This window comes from Zeugodacus cucurbitae, chromosome 3 (assembly GCF_028554725.1).
Source record: "Zeugodacus cucurbitae isolate PBARC_wt_2022May chromosome 3, idZeuCucr1.2, whole genome shotgun sequence".
Lineage (NCBI taxonomy): Eukaryota > Metazoa > Arthropoda > Insecta > Diptera > Tephritidae > Zeugodacus > Zeugodacus cucurbitae.
In genome coordinates this window covers 53,254,724-53,273,731 of record NC_071668.1, presented here as the reverse complement: position 1 = coordinate 53,273,731, position 19,008 = coordinate 53,254,724, and the positions used below count along the sequence as shown (strand labels likewise).

General features: G+C 38.0%; 1 long non-coding RNA gene across 1 annotated transcript; it reads left to right on the top strand.

Moving 5' to 3' along the window:
• The first annotated feature begins 15,921 nt into the window (after positions 1-15,921).
• LOC128920351 (uncharacterized) lies at positions 15,922-17,976 on the top strand. Its single transcript, XR_008470414.1, has 3 exons — positions 15,922-16,509; positions 16,583-16,914; positions 17,233-17,976. It is a non-coding gene; the product is annotated as an uncharacterized LOC128920351 (long non-coding RNA).
• The last annotated feature ends 1,032 nt before the right edge of the window (positions 17,977-19,008 follow it).

The following is a 19,008-nucleotide window of genomic DNA, read 5'->3' as shown; positions in this document are numbered from 1 at the left end:
TTCTTCTCGTCTAACTTTTTATTCTCTGAGGGGGGCGCTGCTACCATATGCAGTCGCACGAATTCATCTCATCTCCCTGGATGTCAATAGGCGGCATGCTGGCCAACACTTCAGCAGCATCGCTAGATATGGTTCGGAAAGCACTTATTACTCTTATTGCCGACAGTCTATGTATTGCGTTTATTGGTGTCGCATACGCTTTAACATCTAACGCCTGAATCCATATTGGCGCCGCATACAAAATTACAGAGCTCATAGCCTTTGCAATTAAAAATCTTCGGCTGGAACGCACGCAGCCCGTATTTGCCATCATTCTTGATAAGGCGTTATAGATTTTGTTTGCTTTGTTCGACGAGTACGCCAAGTGCTCCTTGAATTTTAACCTTGAGTCTAATATTACCCCCAGGTACTTCAGCTGTGGCTGTGAGATAATCTCACACTCCCCAATAGTAAGAGTTAATCTTTCCTCAATTTTCCTTGTGCTTATGAGCAACACTTCAGTTTTGTGCTCTGCTAGTTCCAGACTCATGGAAGAAAACCATTGGCGTAAACCGTTGATGCATTCATTGCATTTTCTCCTGAGGTCATCGAGGTGCTTGGCCACTGCTACCACTATAAGGTCGTCAGCATATGCTATTAATTTCACGCTCTTTGGTTGTTGTGTTCTTAGAACCCCGTCATACATCAAGTTCCATAAGAAGGGGCCTAAGACCGATCCTTGCGGTACTCCACTCGAAATAAAATAGCTCTTGGTGCCTTCGTCCGTGTCAAATATTAGTTTTCTGTTTTTAAAATAACTTATTATTATGTTAATGAGGTATTGGGGGGCGCGCATTACATATAAGATGTTGATAATGTTTGCCCATTTTGCGGAGTTGAACGCGTTTTTAACATCCAGGGTAATCAGTGCGCAGTATTTTTTTGTACCACCTTTCCATCTTTTTCCACTGACTGCATCTTTTGCAGTGTCAACGACTTCCTTTAGTGCGTCGATAGTGGATCTGCGTTTTATGAAGCCGTATTGTCTCTCAGATAATCCGCCGGCTTCCTGGATTGCAACTTCCAAGCGGTTTCGTATAATGTTTTCGTATACTTACCCATTGTGTCGAGCATACACAAGGGTCGATACGATGAAGGTTCCTCCGGTGGTTTCCTTTGTTTTGGAAGGAGAACTAAGCGTTGGACTTTCCAGGGGTCGGGGAACACTCCTTCTTTTATGCATGCATTGTACATATTAGTGAACAGGGTGGGTTTCAAAGTTATAGCTTCCTTTAAGGCTCTGTTTGGTATACCATCTATTCCAGGCGCTTTGTTGTTTTTAATTTTTTTTACTATGGCCAATAGCTCTTCTTCCGTAACTAATAGCGGTGACTCAGCCGTTTCGTCATGTCGTTCAGCGTATGAGATCGGGTCATGCGTCGAAAATAGTGTTTCGACGACTTTCTTCATAAATGATGCACTTTTGGTTTCCTGTGACTTATTTTTGAATTTTGTCATACAAATTTTATATGCTGTTCCCCAGGGGTCTACGTTTGCCTCTTCACAGAGCTTTTCAAAACAATTTCGTTTGCTGCGGGTAATAGCTGACTTCAGGAGTTTCTTATGTTTTTTAAACGCTTCTCTGAGACTGTTTTCATTTTCTCCACCCTGATTGCGCTGTAGGCGACGTCTAGATAAGTGACATAGCTTTCTGAGCGTGGCTATTTCTTCATTCCACCAGTATACTGGCCTTCGTTTGGTGTGGTGCGTTGTCCTGCGCATAGTTGCGTCACATGCTGCTACCAGTTCTTTCTGAACTGCGGATACCAGGTGGGCTGCGTCTTCGCATCGAACATTTGCTGCGCGCCAGGCTGCCGTAAAAAGGTCCGGGTCGAACTCTTTTTGTTTCCAGCCTCTTTTCTTAGCCATGTGGTCGCTATTTGTGTATATGTCCGCAACACTCCATTTAATGCGTCGGCCAAGTGCCTCGTTGGCAAACATTAGGTCAATTATTGAACCTTTATTTCCTTTTTGAAAGGTATTTTTCGTGCCACTGTTCATAATCGTAAGGTTTGCTTGGCTGAGGAATTCCATTATTAAACGCCCACGATGGTTTGTTCTTCTGCTGCCCCAAGCAGTTGACCATGCGTTGAAATCACCCGCAATTATTACTGGCGATTTGCTCCTGGTTTCTAAGGACAGCTTTAGGAGGAAGTCCTCGAATTGTGTAATTGAAGCGCTGGGACGAGCGTAGCAACTTACGAAATATATACCTTTCAACTTTGCCCATGTGAAACCATTTTATGATGTTTTAGCGCAGGACATAAACGGTTGTCCTTTACAAGACCATATTGCTGCCTTGCCTGTTTTGTCTGTGACCCAAGTGCTTTCCGAACGCTGTGAATATTGCTCACTTAGTAAGGCAACGTCGATGTTCTCTTCTACTAAGGTTTGTTTCAGCAGTTCTTGTGCTGCAGCGCAGTGATTTAAATTTAGCTGCAATATTTTCAGTGACTTCACCATCTCCTGATATTTGGGGCAAGTCGTACTCAAGGCAGAGTGTTCCCCTTTACAAAGCATGCAACAAGGAGTAGCAGTGCACACCTTCGCTACATGCCCCGTGCTTCCGCACCGTGTGCATAAAGAAGACCTGTCGATCGGGTTGCAGCAATTTCGTGCCATGTGGCCCAGTTGGAAACATCTGAAGCAACGGGAAATAGGGCAATATTCCCGGAGGCGACAGACCGACCACCCGATCTTTATCTTGCCTAGCTTAAGTGCCGCCTTAGCATCTTGAGCACGCAGGCACACAAGAGCTATTTGTGTACCACTACGGGTCTTTCGTATATTTTTGATGTTGGCTTTCCCCATATCGTGGATTCCACACTCTTTTTTCATGGCCTCGGAAATTTCCTCTGGGGTCGTTATTTCGTCGAGGTCTTTGCATACGATAGTGACATTATGAGATTTTGGCTGTATCACTGCCATTTCTCCTACCACTCCTTCTAGGGCACTTTTGAAAGTTTCAGCTCTTTTGTCCTGATTTTTTAGTTCGATTAACAAATCGAATGTGAGTTACATTTGAACCCAATTCCTCAAGGCCACTGTCACTTTTTATTTTACGTAAAATATCTGCATAGGACGCACCATCCCTTTTCGTTAGTATGATGGCGTCTGGTTTCGATCTTATTTTATTTACGTTTGGTCTCTTTTTTTTCACAACATCTACCCATTTTTCATTTGCGCTTGGTTTAGCCGTAGTATCTCCTGATATCATTTTCACAACCTCGTTATAATTTGGTTGCACTTTTTCAACCACATTTTTTGATTTTTTTGTTGGAGGTAAATTTTATCTTTAAAAATTGGGGATACTTGAGTAGCTCTCCCAACCATAGTCTTTTTCGAATTATTATCGATTTTCTCACATCTTTCATGTAAGCTCATAATACCGCTGACTAGGTCGCGCATTGCCTGATTAACGTGCCTTTGACCAGCCATCATTAATTCTAGCTCCTTTATTTTACCACCTAGTTGGCTAAAAATATGCGCTGTCTCCGAATTATTTGGCTCCTCCGAATGTTTAGAGCTTTTGCTTGCTTGGTTAGCAATTTCACACTTGTTTGCTGATCCAGCAGCGGTGGAAACCTCAGTTTTTCCATTGGGAGGAGTTCTTATGATTTTAGAATTCCTCCTAAATGGATTTTCCGGTGTGAGCCCTAAGCTATTTTTAGAGGCCATACTATGGCTGGAAAATAGTTGGGAACACCTGTGCGTACGTGTGTTCAGTCTCTGTCGCTAAAACCCTACTTATGTATTCGGCAGTTGGCAACGCCAAAACCAAAAAGGAAAAACGAAAGCGAAGGCGAAAAAAGGAGAACAGCTGATCGATACAAAACGGCAGACCAGCTGGGGAGCACGCTTTATTACAATTGCTGTTCTTTATTTACGGAAATTATTATTATTAGGGGAAATTACACTAGTGCTTGTGATAAAATTTGCCGAAAATAGGCAGGTAAGTGCAAATGAATTTATAATTAAAATACGATTTCACTTATCTATTTATCAGTTGCTGTGTCCGATTGAAAAATCCCCGTATCCCGAAGGCCTTCAAGGCAAATATGGTGCAGATGATAGTTATTAAAACTTGAAATTCAGCAAAAAATACACGGATCGTACAAAAACACGTCCACTTCACTCAAAGCTTTGCTCTATCTCATCAAATGCTGGATCCGAGGCATTGCACCAGCTCCGTGTTGCGAAATGCGCACGGCCGGTCTTCACCTCCTCTCTGGCCCAAGCCAACCGTTGCACCTCATCCTCCTTCAGGTTGGACTTGCCCTCGAGTCGGTTACATATTCCGACCGCCGCCTTGTATCTGGCCTTAGCTTTCGACCCCTCCTTGTTAGGCTTCTTCCGGGGCCCTCTCTTGTTACCAGAGTTGGTACCCACGGTCGACAGCTCAGAAGAAGCTCTTCTTCCTTTTCAGCATTGATGCTTACGGCGCTTTCTTCGTCCGAGTCTTCGAGGACTATGGAACCAGTGCGCTGTAAGGTTGGTTTGGCAGTAGTACTGCAACCACTGCAACCTGCTCCCGTTGCAATGGAGGTGTGGCCGCTGGCGACACAGCTCTCATCTCCCACCGACGTTTGGGCTGATATCCCAGCCCGCTTTTCACTCTTCATTGCGCTCTCCATTGTGAGCTTTTTTAGTTCGGGATCCTCTACCCCTAGCGTTTTATACCTACCGCCAGGCACCTCAATAGCAATGGCCGACATCTTCCCCCATCCATCTCCCTTTGGGGAAGCGTTAAAAGCAGTCCACCTCAGGGAAATGAATGGAGAATTATGTCAGCCTTCGCTGGGTGACGCCTGCCACCACTGTCATGCCTTAGCCAACCAAGCGGCAGCTTGAGTCCATGACAGTGCAAGCAGCGCCACCCATTGCCCAGTCGACACCCGCGCGGAGGATATAGCTACGAGGATTTTTGTCGACCATTGTCTTGGTAAATTCGATCTCTTTTTCATCTTTATAAGCGATTATTGGTGGTGAATTTTTTGCAAATAATGATCATCTACTAGGCTATAACTATGATAAATTTTGGAACACTATTCGCTGATCAAATATTATATATAAATATTTTCATCTCTCTATTTTGCAGTTTGGTGTCACTTAGGGTCAGGACGGGAATAATGAGTGACTTGTACAGTTTTATTTGGGTTCGTCGAGAGAGGACATTACTTCTCAATTCCCAACTCAGTCCAAAGTAGCACCTGTTGGCAAGAGTGATTCTGCGTTGGATTTCGAGGCTGACATTGTTATTGCTGTTAATGCTGGTTCCCAGGTAGACGGAATTATCTACTTATGACTGTCAACAGTGACGTGGGAGCCAAGACGAGCGTGCGCTGACAGTTTGTTTGTTTGATGACAAGAGATGTCTTCTTGTCCTCATTCACCACCAGACCCATTTGCTTCGCTTCCTTATCTAGTTTGGAAAAAGCGGAACAAACGGCGAGGTTGTTGCTTCCGATGATGTCAATATCAAATAATGTTCAGGTTATATTATAAACCATTTCTTTTGCACTTACGGAGTCTAACGTTATCAACATACCCTGCCACTTACCGCCCTCTTACTCAAATCCCAAGACTACTGCACTTATGTATGTATATGTAGACTGACTCCAAAAACTGGCAAAATAAAGTTGCATAACTCTAATTGTTTTCACACCTATGAGAAAATATGAGGTTTTTCACATGTAGAAAAAGTGTTCTCCGCCAAAACCGCAAGCCACCAATTTTAAAATGAAACTATGCAAATTATCTTCACCAAAGGTTCAACAAAAAAAAAATAAATAAATATTCACCACAAGTGTTACTCTTTTACTATACCTATATACATATATGTATGTGTACGAGATTCCAAACAACAGCATCTGCACACTCAAGTGCGTTGTATATCTCGCTAAACTTGTTGCACTAAAATACAAACCGCAAATTATGATTGTACAGCATCCACAAATTGCTTTGCCCACCAGAGCGCACAACAAAATACGAAAAGGAGGAAAATGGACAAACACATAGAGTAAGGAAAGCAAAAAACAATACATGAATCGTTTAGATATGTACATACGTATATTATTGTACATATACAAAAAGACGAAGAAATATCATGAAATGCATGGTATCAAATCGCACACAGAACAAATCCGATAATGACCTTAATCATGATATTGCTGAAACTTGAATAGTTAAATATATGTACATATATATGTATATGACAGTATGAAGGTCAAATATTGGATAATGCTCCTTTAAGTACGTAAAATTTGTTATTCGATATGTTTAGGACATTTTATTACTTTTCTTAATTTGCTCTTTATAGATTTCGGCTGAGATCCTGATATCTTCACAGTAGTTTCAATGATGTTTGCAATCAGTTACTAATCCAAAATCCGCTAGTATAGTTCACCATTCAATGGATAGATGGCCTCGAAATTATTTCATCTGATCTTATTGCGTGCACACTTCTCTATTAGTTCTTAACAAATTCTTAAGTTTATTTAATTTAAAGATTGTACCGGTATTTCAAATGGATTTCCAAACAAAAGTCAATACTGCTATGCCGTAGTTTGATCTCGCAGTTTATTCAAACTCAAGTTTCAGCTTCGCTTCTTCTGCATATTATTTTTGGTTCTTTGGAGGTTTATAGCTGGACAATTTAGTTTCGTAATAGAAATTAGGCTCTGTGATATTCGATTTTTTTATATTCTCTATTTCGAACCTTCTCGTAGAATACCATCTTAAAATAATTGTAATAATGGCGGTATCCATTATTGTAAACGACAGCTAATTCTGTTTTTTATGCCACATCGAGAATTATAATGTTATAGATATTATTAACGAATCATAATGGTGCCCAAATGAAATGAAAGAGTGTAACTTTTTTATTCCATATTTTCCATACTTTGAATATATATATAAATATTTCTATACTAAAGGTTGATTGCGGCTTTACTACAAAATATTTTGTCAACTATTTGCCTCCATTACCATTTAGCGCTTTTCTCTGCATATAAAAAAATCATGGAAACCGCATTTCTAGCTGACATGTCAAGCTGTTGTATTAACTTCATCCTTTTTCACCGTCACTCATTCAGCTTCACAATCTCCAACTTGTTTTGTTTTGTTCGCTACTTCCTGCTTGCCTTAAGCTTGTTTTACTCTTCTCCACCTGCCATATTTGTATGTTTTTGCGCGCGTGTGCCTGGTTTGCTCATTTGTTTATTCGCTAAATTACCCTTGTCCGAGTGAAAAGGTTAATTATGGTCAAAGGATATATCCGGTTGCCTTGCCAGCTTGTTGACTTGCTGACTTTCATGCATATTGTTTTGCAATGTGACCGTGAGCATGTTATTCGAGGCGAAGTGAAATGACAGAGACAGAATGGAGAATTTAATTTCAACAGGCTACTACTTAAGCCGAGTAGTATCTACGGTCTCTGTAACTTACACACACTAACTAACGGGTGATTTTTTTGAGGTTAGGATTTTCATGCATTAGTATTTGACAGATCACGTGGGATTTCAGACATGGTGTCAAAGAGAAAGATGCTCAGTATGCTTTGACATTTCATCATGAATAGACTTACTAACGAGCAACGCTTGCAAATCATTGAATTTTATTACCAAAATCAGTGTTCGGTTCGAAATGTGTTTCGCGCTTTACGTCCGATTTATGGTCTACATAATCGACCAAGTGAGCAAACAATTAATGCGATTGTGACCAAGTTTCGCACTCAGTTTACTTTATTGGACATTAAACCAACCACACGAATGCGTACAGTGCGTACAGAAGAGAATATTGCGTCTGTTTCTGAGAGTGTGGCTGAAGACCGTGAAATGTCGATTCGTCGCCGTTCGCAGCAATTGGGTTTGTGTTATTCGACCACATGGAAGATTTTACGCAAAGATCTTGGTGTAAAACCGTATAAAATACAGCTCGTGCAAGAACTGAAGCCGAACGATCTGCCACAACGTCGAATTTTCAGTGAATGGGCCCTAGAAAAGTTGGCAGAAAATCCGCTTTTTTATCGACAAATTTTGTTCAGCGATGAGGCTCATTTCTGGTTGAATGGCTACGTAAATAAGCAAAATTGCCGCATTTGGGGTGAAGAGCAACCAGAAGCCGTTCAAGAACTGCCCATGCATCCCGAAAAATGCACTGTTTGGTGTGGTTTGTACGCTGGTGGAATCATTGGACCGTATTTTTTCAAAGATGCTGTTGGACGCAACGTTACGGTGAATGGCGATCGCTATCGTTCGATGCTAACAAACTTTTTGTTGCCAAAAATGGAAGAACTGAACTTGGTTGACATGTGGTTTCAACAAGATGGCGCTACATGCCACACAGCTCGCGATTCTATGGCCATTTTGAGGGAAAACTTCGGAGAACAATTCATCTCAAGAAATGGACCCGTAAGTTGGCCACCAAGATCATGCGATTTAACGCCTTTAGACTATTTTTTGTGGGGCTACGTCAAGTCTAAAGTCTACAGAAATAAGCCAGCAACTATTCCAGCTTTGGAAGACAACATTTCCGAAGAAATTCGGGCTATTCCGGCCGAAATGCTCGAAAAAGTTGCCCAAAATTGGACTTTCCGAATGGACCACCTAAGACGCAGCCGCGGTCAACATTTAAATGAAATTATCTTCAAAAAGTAAATGTCATGAACCAATCTAACGTTTCAAATAAAGAACCGATGAGATTTTGCAAATTTTATGCGTTTTTTTTTTTAAAAAAGTTATCAAGCTCTTAAAAAATCACCCTTTACAACATACTCGTACATACTTTGTATGTAGGTACATTGAATATTTATGTAGAAAGACATTCCATTTCGGCTGCCTAAACTAAAGTCGAAATGGGTCATACTTGTTGACAGCTAATAAACAACATATCGTATATCCTAGTAGATTCAATGATCGAAATAATTTCAGAGCACGTGGATTTGAAGAACACAATATATACTTACAAACGCATATTGGCACACTCAACTACCCACAAGGAAAAAGGCCTCCGTATGTAGTCAGTTTTGTTAAGTCATCTCTTTTAATGGTGTAACTTATCGAATTGCTCGGTACAGGGAAAGCGGTGGGAAGACCATCATTATCAAATTACCTCTTCAGCAAAAACACAATCATTTGTAGGATATTGGTGTTTGAACAAATACCGACGTTAATTTGGAATAAAGCTGAGATATTCTAACCAATATGCCTAAAAGCTTTAAAAGTTCGTCCACATCACATGTAACTTTATTCTAAAAAACAAGTCAAAATTCTTTATTCTAGGAAAAAACAAGGCTAAGTTCGGGTGCATGAGAAGATTTTATACTTTCGCAATTTATTGAAGAAATTTTATTAAGATAACACACAAATTTACCCATATATTCGGCATAAAGTTTAATAGAATAACGAAAAACGTCATATATGGATATGAGGGCTGAGGTAATTCCTGAACCAATTTCATTCATTTTCACCGGCAAGGTACACTATATCCAACACTATACGCTAACTTAATTTTGCTAAGATATCTCACATATTAACCAATACATATATGCGGAATAACGCCCACCGTATTCTTGGAAAACCTATAATTATGTATATGGGAGCTAGGAGATGTTATGACCCGATTTTAATAATCTGAGATGCAGCTTCCTTCTGCTATTTCTTCTGTGGAATTTAGTGTTTCTGACGTTTTTCGTTAGTGAGTTCTACCACTTTTAGTAATTTTCAACCTAATCTTTGTATGGGAGGTGAGCGTGGTTATTATACGATTTCAACTATTTTCATGGTGTGTGGTGGTGTACGTAAGAGGAACGACTGTAGAAAGTTTGGTTTATATAGCTTCATTGATTTGCGAGATATATACAAATAACGGACTCGTTTAGTTTTATGATTTACAAACAACCGTTATATAATACTCTCTTTGCAACTTTTGTTGCGAGAGTATAAACATGTTTTAACTAAACATAAGACCAAGATATTATTATGGTACTTCAAACGGATACTCCTTAGAGTAGCATAAGCAAGACACTTAATGGATTATGGTATAATAAATCAATTTATTTAATTAAAATTACTATTATTTAATATTGGAATCTATAGTTTTGGAACATCTATTTCACAACTACTAATTGACACCATCGAGATACCAACAATCAATTGCCAATCCTCAGATAGGGTGGTTTCGCTTCTTGCTATAATATATTGAGGAAACTTGTAGTGCCGACTAACAACCAGTTTATTTCCAGAGAAATATGGGACTTAGGGACTTTGATTCACATATGACAACATTTAATTCTTTCGTCCAATGGCGCCCTGAAAACCAATTTATTTCGAGCTACAATAGTTTCATGACGAAATGGTTTTCCGCGCTTTAATTTACGAGCACCATGATAAACTTCATGAATTATTGTTCATTAACACATTTATATATGCATGAACATGTGCATGTCTGTATGTGTAGCTTAGATAACTAAAACTACATCTGTAGCACCAGAGCGACCATTTCTCAACGCCAATATTTTCATATCGGCCAGCCAAAATCTTTTCCCAACAAACAGACAATCTGTCAACGCGAATTGGGCAAACGATGCGCTATCGAAATTTATTAATCTGGGAAAGAAAACACAGTGTTTTCAATGGTCAGCAAGGAAGACCCAAATGCATAAAGGATATGAAGGAAATTAATGTAACTAGTGAAAGAAAGCGAATATTGGCGAATGCATTTGGCAATGAATTGTTGTACACCAAATATAAAAAAGAACTTTAAATGAAATTATTAAAGAATATAACCAACACTTTGGTATTTGTAAATTGATTACTGCTTCTCAGTATTGGTAAGTTGATTAGAAGGAGTAGAGAATGAGTATGACAAAGGCTATGAAAAAGAGTGTTCAGAATTATTATTATACAAAAGACGAAGTAATGTATTGTTTTAAAATCCAATCCAATACTCTATTGAATACTAGAAAATAGTTAAATATATTCCAGTATATTTGCCCCAAAGTTAGTTTGGTACTATAATCAATGATATATCGTATGAAGATGATCAAAGAATTAACTGAAAATGTATAATATTGCGCAAAATTATAAATATCTAACGGTGTTATATCACACGATCTTCGTGGGCAATCTACCAGCCCAAAACGTCCGATCTTCTTGGAATTTTTCAAGAGCCCGTAGAGCGAAGTGATGTCGCTTGGCAGTAAAGTTGAACCATCGACTCATGAGAGATCTGTCAAAAAAAGCTATTGAAAAAAGTACCTCCACTTGGAACACCAGATACAATCATTTTCGTTATTCTTGGGGAGTTTATGTGGAATTTATGGATCAAATAGTGTGCTAACATAATAAAATGAAATAAATAAATAGTGAGAGTATAAAGTTGTTGGTTAGTCCCGAAATTAGCCCTTCCTCACTTGTAATTTTATGTAAATGTGATTTAGACGCTCATGGACATTTTTTACAAAAATATCAAATTATCGAGTATATTTTACCCTAGTTAATCAGTCATTAATGAAATTAGTTGTGAGAAAAAAGTATAGAGTTAAGCGCAACACTACGTCTGTCAACTCTAAACTCATGTTTTTGACAATTTTCTACAAATTCTTGAAAAAAAACTAATTGAAATTCTTTATAGCACAGTTTATCTTTGCGGCATCGTTCTCACTTTACAGTTACTGCTAGAGGCTAGTTCAAAATTCATACCGCATCCGATGTTGTGGTGCCGCCAGTACATTGTTTACAAACAACAACAGCAGCAACAGTAGTACAACTACCGCTTCGAAACAACATCATCAAGATCTATATGCGCAGATTGCCATTTTTGCTTTTTATGTATGAATGAGTTTGTACAAATGCGGAAGTTGTTGTTGCTACTATTGTAACTCGTAAAATTTCAAAGGGAGTAAACAACTGCACAATTCCGAATTTACAATGCACTTGCAGCAGCAACAAACAGCAAAAAATATAAAACAACAGAAACTAGCCACTGTTGCATACATACACATACAGACACATACACACGCGTTGCCTTGCCATATCATGGCAAATAAGGACAATAGATGCGATGTGACTGGTCATGGTGTTAGTGATGATGGTAGCAACAACACCATCATCGCCGACACTAAATCGACCCAGCCGCAATAGCGAACCAACAACAGCACTTGATTTCGTAGTGCGTGTGCGCGCGCGTGTGGCATGCCACATTGCACAATGTCGCACAACAACAAATAGCGAAAATGTAAATCAGAAATTTCAACAATCTAGTGCCGTGTGGGTGTGTGAGGTGAGCTGAAGTGGAGTGAAATCGGTGTAAACAGAATAAACGAGTAAGGCAAGAGGGGGGCGGGGGAAGGCCGCTATGTCCGCTTGTACATATGTAGGTATGTATGAATGTAGCGTACATGGCACAGCGTATTGGGAATTCGAGATATGCGCGGACATGGCGGAACGCTCTGTTTGTACATTTTTAATTTTTTTTCGGTACATTCTCGCTATAGATCCAATCATTTCCCTGCTTGCTCTTCCATAGCAATGCACTGACATTTTTCATTTTTTACTTTGACACTTTTAACGACATGTCAACGCGCATTTGTTTTCTTTTACAGCGAATTGAAAATTGTAATCGCATATATTATTACTGCACACAAGTTGTTGTTTGTTGTTTTTGTTCTCAACCAACTGCTTTTGACAAGTTTACCAACACGCTTTTTTGTGGTTATTTATTATAAGCTTACTGGTTTTTATAGCCAAAAGCCTGAGACCACCGCTTGTATGCATATATGTATGGATATGCATGCCCTCGCACTTTCACTAGTCCGTATATATCCATATATGTATATGTGTACAACTGCATGCTTGCTTCGTGGCTTTTTTACTCATCCTCCGCATGCAATCCATCAAAACACTTCATAAATAAGGGACAACAAAATCTGGCAAACAATTTATCATCAACTCAAAATGCAACAAACAAAGATTACTTAAATCCATAGTGTTGTTCTTATTGCTAGCAATGCAGCAGATCATCAATTTGTTGCTCTTATTTACAAACGCACGTCGAACAAGGCGTTATTGAGTGTTTGCTGTGTTGTTGTTGTTGCATGCAGTTCTTCTGTCGGTCAAAAGTCGGGGGATAACTGACGATCAGCTGAAGCCACTTAATTTCCGAAATGTACATCTCAAGTAGGTGGATAGACCTTAACAACTGTAAATTTAAAATCACCAAACACCCGACTAAATCCTAAATTTAATTTTAAGAGCATTCTTAAAACTTAAGAAATTTGTTTTGCCAGTAATTTAAATACAGATTGGAAATATAAGTTATGTTACCAATTTTCCGAAACTGATCCATAATCTAGAACTATGAGAAAAAACAATGTACATACATACGTTTTTGAAAGTCAATAAAACCCTGGAACCCCACACATTCGACGTCATGTAAAACTAGTTTAAACCGACGATATTGTTCGATATTATGAAACATTATAAATATTTCAGAGGTTAGATAAGATACCCTCTATAAGCCCCTGACCTATTGCCCTCACGGTACTCAGCAAATATTACTCGTCGCTTTTTACCAAGGTGCTTTCCAAGTTATTACCAGTATGAAACAATAAATACAGCACAATTCATACAATTTTTGTAAATGAGATTTAGACCACAAGGAAAGTCATTGAAATTACACCGTGAAAATTCCGACAGTTGAACCAAGAAAACATTCCTTCTTTACTTTATATTATGAGCTATATTAAACTCATGGAGGATATTTTAGTATAGTGACTGAGTAGCACTCCTTGATGCTTTCCAATTCTCATAGAAAGAAAGAACCTCAATTTCCTCTTCTTTTCAAACAGTATAGGTCAGCGAAATGTAAAAATGTCTGGCTCTCATCTGAGCTGTGGCAAGAACTAGATAGATTTATTAATCGACGACAGATTCGCCGATTCCAAAATTACTTCACAATCCATAAACGATAAAGTAGACTTCTTCACTTCACTTTTTTCCCATCCCTATTTGTCGAAATTGGACGATTGGATTATTCGAATTGCGGCGGTATCCAAACTTGATGTTTAGTGTTCGTTATCCAGTACTTTACCACATCAACTAACGATTCGAGTATATGCCATTAACAATTTTTTTCTTATCAAAAATATGGTTCTCAGGTGGTTCAGTTTCGAAGTTGTGACTCCATTTATAAAGGTAATATAAACGCCTATCAAGTGAGTCACTATATTAAAAATATTATTGGGAAAGAGATCTTAGAGCGATAAACCTGAACTATTTCGGTGAAGCACTTTCTATTCCAAGTTCATCAACTAAGACTACCTTCCTGAGACACCAGAGTTACAAAATTTGAAATCAATGAAAGTATAAAGTGAAATTAATTCTTATACGAGTAGTAATATTAGTTATTTATAGGAGCTGAGTTCATCTGCGATTACTTCAGGAGTACCGTGCAGCAAAATCGTATTTCGCAATTCAGAGGTGTTTGTATGTACATACATAAATGCATATGCCAATGGCAACACAGAAATTGCCGATGCAACTGCTTGTTGACAATGTGCTATTTGCCAATGGGTTGTACAGTCATCATATGCACACTGCTGTTTTCCTTTATTCCAGTTGAGCTATGCTATTTGTTGTCCCTATGGACAATGCAACGACAACAACTTCCTGCAAACAAGTTGTGCCAACGGGCCAACATTATTGTTAATTTACAACATGACAACAACGCATTTTTGTTTGACTGTTGGTCTTCTGTGTTACGCAGTCTCTAGGCGATATCCCGATGTGGCATCTTTAACGCAATGAATATTCAATCAGCATCAATACGAAAAACTCCGAAGTATTGAATAATTCTCACGAACTAATATGTTGAACATTATCATTATGAATACTTGCGGGAGTAACCGGAATATAATATATAATAAATAATAATATAGAAAGGGTTTAATATACTGTATATCTCTAGTACCTTACTAAAGATATGTCAACTGAATCCGTAGAGCACCATTTATTATGGACTTCAATGATACAGCGCAGTTAGAGGTAAAACTACCGTCCGATTGAATAGTTTTTTCAACCATTTTGAGTTCCTTCAGTTTCTTTACTTGACTGAAATATTAACGAAAGTCGAATCTCATAACAGAAACACACAAGTTCCAATAGACCCAATATTCTTTCTGTACATCACTATTAAAGTCCCTCCGTGCCTCAGTAATCTAATCAATATTTCACAAGAGGTTAGTCGATATAAGTTTGAATATAGAAATATTGTCAAAGTGCTCTATGAATATTATTTATGAAAGTTCTGTCGTAGATTAAATTAGTTGATATGGTAAAGTGGATCCATGCGTCTTGACCATACAACTGAAACAATGGAAGTCGAGGTCAGATTGTCATGTCTAACATTTTTGTGGTGTCCCTACAAATTGAGGTATATACACTGACCTACATTTACGCTTGCGTCAGCAGTTAATACTCGCTAACTTGACCTTTGTATTCTTATTTTCGTTCATTTGGTTCTACATAATACCCTTAAATATTTTGCATATTCTCGTAAATTCGAGTATACGAATTTGTAAATGTCTTGTAATCGTTTCGAGGGGCGATTGCTTGAGTGAATGCGCCAGTGAGTAAATGGCTGCATGGATGAGTGCATAAATTTCGCGCTGAAAAGTGGAATTGTCACATCTCGTTTGCGAAATGTTAAACAGTCCATTGCATTCGAAGCATTTAAGCAGCTACCGTAAAGCGTGAACTTATTGAAGTGGCTACAAACCCACGCGCATACACATAAATTCCCCCCCTTCAAGAAGGAAATAAATACCGGGTTTCGTAGAAATAAAATAAAATGAGACAGCTCGCAACAAGCGTGTAGATTTTCCACAAACGTCAGTATTTTTTATATACAAATATAGTGCGTGCTTCAGCGCGCTGTACACTTTCTAAGAATCCTACTTCTTTTTGTAATCGTGTAACCTCGGGCTCCCCAAAAGGCACTTGGAGCTGCTGTTAAATAACAACAAAGTAAATAATAAATCTAAGTTAGCGAATACGCGAATAAATCTAGTAAAAATGTGACAAAGACATTTATTAAAATGTTTCAACACAAAGCTGTCTTAGAATTAAAGAACCTTAAAGAGGCGCTGACTCAATTTGGTGGCAGGGTGCCAGAAAAACGTGGTTATTTATCGCAGCATCACTTAAAATGTAATGCGGTAGTGTCGGTGAGGGTGCTCGTACTAACAATAAAACAAATGATGTGGGTTTGAATAAGTGCTTGTGTTCAAAAAACAAGTCTACACAAACCGAGCTTTAATCCCTGAAAGCTTACAAAATTGTCAAATGTTGAGGTTACCCTAAAAATAAAGGGCACGGAACAAAAAACAACAAACAAACAAGCAGAAAACAAAAAAAAAAATGGATTTATTCAACAGACAGACGGCAAATGGAATAGAATTCGTAAGCAAAGGTAGATAGAAACACATAAAAACGTGACAATTTGATGTGAAATACATTCCAATAAGGCTTAAAGCACATTTTAGGTAACACCTTTCAAGCCCACACTTTGTTGTTTTGCAGCCTTATGTAATCCGCCGGCGAAAGGTTTGCATACGAAAAACGAAATACAAAAGCAAAAAATTAGCAGATAAAAAACAAAAAAGTAAAATATGGCAAATGTAGAATAGTCGTTGTCGGAAAGGAAAAATGGGCAAAAGTGCTAACAATGGTTAAAAAATAGCGGCAAAAACTGCGAAATAGTGAAAAACTGAAGGATTTGAATTTGAATTTAAAATACATACATTTTCTTGACATGGCACACCTGGGTATGCGTAGTGCATTCAGCATTCAACGCCCATTTAAATTAGATGCCGAGGTGAGTAATAGATCGCATGGCACTGCATAGAAATCAGTCAGAGGTGCAAATCAGTTTTATTGAGTTATGTAAGAGTTGCAAGCTACTAAAAAAATTTAAGTAATATTTGACTAAAATATGACTTTAGAAATTGAATTTCATCATGTGACTGGCTATATAGAGTCAGGATATGCATATATGTGAACAAAAATTATCGCTGATAGAAAACTTGACTCTTGAAATACACTCTTCTCTATGCATATTTTCATATCTAGCTTTGTATTTATTATAGGGGTAAGGCTACTTAAAAAATTTTACCCGTTTTTGCAAAACTTGCAGGAAAGTGGCAAGAATTTTTGGCGTTACCGTAATATTTTCAAGGAATTTTTGCTTGTATTACAAATGAACTAGAAATGCTTCCAAAAGGATTGCTGTAATTTGAAATGGAAAGATTTGGCAGTTTGATCGGAATCATCTCGAAGATAGTTTAATAGAAGGAGACGAAGAGGATATTTTTTTAATTTTTGACTTATTAAACCATAAGGATCGATGGATATAGATCAGAGTATAGAATACGAACTGATGATGAGTTCACTAGTTGATCGAATAGAAACGACTTAAAAATATTTAAGTACTCTATAATAAATTGAATTTAAAATTTATAAAATGGAGAAATTGTCGGAAGATGTACGATATTGAAATATAATATTATCCCAAAGAACCAATGCGTAATTTTAAATATTTTTTATTAAATAATTGAAAACATTTGGATCCTAGAGATGTGGACTACAAACTTAAATGCGACATCCATGATACCTAGAAGCCTGGTGAAGGTAATTGTTTGACGATCGTACTAAGTATTATTTAAATTATATTGATGAGCGTGTAGTCTAAGGCTCTGACCAATAACAATAACACGCCCTGTTATTGAATGAAGCTTCAATCAGAATATTGGCGGAGTTAATCTCTCTGACAGGCTCTTAGAACTTTCTGAAATAGCCTAAAGTCCTAAAAAACTCAGAACCTTCAAGTTTACATAAGTTAATACTTATATCCATATTAATAATATCAATGTGACCTCAATCAACAACTTGACCTATATAAGTAATGAAAATCATTATAAAGTAATCCCCGCTTAAGTGTCCCGTCCGTACAAACAATTTTGTATTTGTGGCCTAAATATTACAGTCACTTAAGCGGGAAAGGCACTTAAGTGGAGACTTAAGCGGGAATTTTGTATGTAAATTTAGTGAAACAAGTAAGGAAAGGCTAGAGATTTACCTATATTTTCGGTGAAAAATTACCCTTAGTCACTGAGTTCTTCATGTTTAATATAAGGGGCGTTGAAAAGTCATGGTTCGATTTTGACAATTTTTCCACAAGTGATGTCACAGTTCAAATACAGTATTTGTGTAAAGTTTTATTTCGCTCCGTTCCTTATTTATACATTATAAAGTGAACGAATCAGAAGGAATCAAAATTGAGTTATATAGGAAGTAGGCGTAGTTGTGAACCGATTTCGCCCATATTCCATCAGTGTCTTTAGAGTGTCAAGAAAATATTATATACCGAATTTCATTGAAATCTGTCGAGTGGTTCTTGAGATATGGTTTTTGACCCATAAGTGGCGACGCCACGGCCATTTTCCATTTTGTAAAAAAATCTCAGTGCAGCTTCTTTCTGCCATTTCTTATGTAAAATTGGGTGTTTCTGACCCATTCTAAAAATCGCCGAAATCGGACCATACGTTTTTAAGGCCCCATATATCGAACACGAGGACCTCTGTGCTTCTATCCTGATATTAGGGTTTCCAACTTTCAATGGACTTTATACAATATATACGACGAATATGTGGGTCAAATTGTGTATTATATAATATAAATAAAGTTAAATAAATAAATTGCGAGAGTATAAAATGTTCGGTTACACCCGAACTTAGCCCTTCCTTACTTGTCAACCTAACCTTTGTATGGGAGGTGGGCGTGGTTATTATCCGATTTCTTTCATTTTTGGACTGTATAAGGAAACGGATAAAAGAACGACTGCAGAAAGTTTGGTTTATATAGCTTTATTGATTTGCAAGATATATACAAAAAACCTATTTGGAGGCGGGGT